General features: G+C 42.5%; 1 non-coding gene across 1 annotated transcript; it reads right to left on the bottom strand.

Moving 5' to 3' along the window:
- Positions 1 to 274: 274 nt before the first annotated feature.
- LOC145071585 (small nucleolar RNA R71) lies at positions 275 to 381 on the bottom strand. Its single transcript, XR_013690590.1, has one exon. It is a non-coding gene; the product is annotated as a small nucleolar RNA R71 (small nucleolar RNA).
- Between the last annotated feature and the right edge of the window lie 1,081 nt (positions 382 to 1,462).

Raw genomic sequence — 1,462 nt, forward strand, 5'->3', positions numbered from 1 at the left:
AAAGGGTCATATCCTATCTTTACTTAAAGAGATCCCTTTTACTGGTAAAGATCACGAAGACGCCTACAAGCACTTGGATGAAGTTAACGATGTAGCTGATTATTTCAATGTTCCCAACGTGCCTCGGGAAACTCAGCTGCTTCGTATGCTTCCGGTTACTTTGAAGGGTGCTGCAAAGGATTGGCTCAAGTCACTACCCCCCGGATCCATCACTACATGGGCCCAGCTAAAAGAAGAGTTCATTGATCAATTATGCTCACCATCCAAGATATCTAAGCTTAAGAAAGCCATAGCCAACTTTGAACAACAAGCTGGAGAGTCACTATATGAAGCTTGGGAGAGGTACAAGAGCTTGTTAAGGAATTGCCCACATCACGACCTCAATAGTCAGCAAGAAGTCTCCATCTTTTATGATGGAGTAAATGTTACAACAAGGCAGTTACTTGAATCGCAAGGCCCACTTACGAAGAAGGCAGCTCCAGTGATAAAGCAGCTAATTGAAGAATTCTCTAAGCATTCTAGAGAATACCATAATCCAAGAAATGATGTAACAAGGGGGTCCGCCTATGCAGCTTCAGAAGACTTATCAGCAGGGATGGACATGTTGAAAAACATGGATAAGAGTATGGAAAAAATGGACCAAACGATACATGTTATACGGGTGGCGTGTGAAAACTGCAATGGGCCTCATCTTACTAGAGACTGCGATTTGGATGAAAATGGCAACAAGAAGGTGAAAGTATGTTACTCAAGTGGGGACCGGTATGATGAAGATTGGCGAAAACCAAAGAAAGAGTGGCTACCTTATGAAGAGTACAAGAAGGCTAAAGAAGAGAAGTACATGCAGAAAGGAAGAGGTTTTACCAAAAGGAGGAGCCGACACAAGAAAGAAAACCAAGTTTGGAAGAAATGCTTACCAAATTTGTAGTTGCTTCAGAAAAGAGACATAGTGATCATGATGCTGCAATTCAAGAAACAAGAACCATGCTTAAAAACCAGCAAGCATCTATCCACAACATAGAAACGCAGCTAGGGCAACTTGCTCAAGAAATCAACCAAAGATCACCGGGCGAACTTCCTAGTAAAACCGAAAATAACCCACAAGGCGCGCACATAAACATAGTCACAACAAGAAGTGGGGAGATAATCACTCCTCTGGCCCCTATTCAGAATGAAGCACCCAAAGAATTGCAGAAGGAGGATGCAGAAACTCAAGACCAAAATCAAAATCTTCATGGAACAGAGCCTACTCGCCGAGTCCAGAATATGCACTCCACGAGTCCACTGCAAAACCTGAAAGATCAAATTCCTGAAAAGCCCTTTCAGCCTCCATTGCCATATCCAGCTCGAGCTAAGAGAGAAAGGCAGGAAGAGGAGTACCAAAAGTTTCTTGATTATATCAAAGCTCTTCAAATCAACATACTTTTCATCGAAGCTGTCGCACAAATGCTAAAATATGCAA

This window comes from Lactuca serriola, chromosome 8 (genome assembly GCF_051521515.1).
Source record: "Lactuca serriola cultivar US96UC23 chromosome 8, Lser_US96UC23_V15, whole genome shotgun sequence".
NCBI classification, from domain to species: Eukaryota; Viridiplantae; Streptophyta; class Magnoliopsida; order Asterales; family Asteraceae; genus Lactuca; species Lactuca serriola.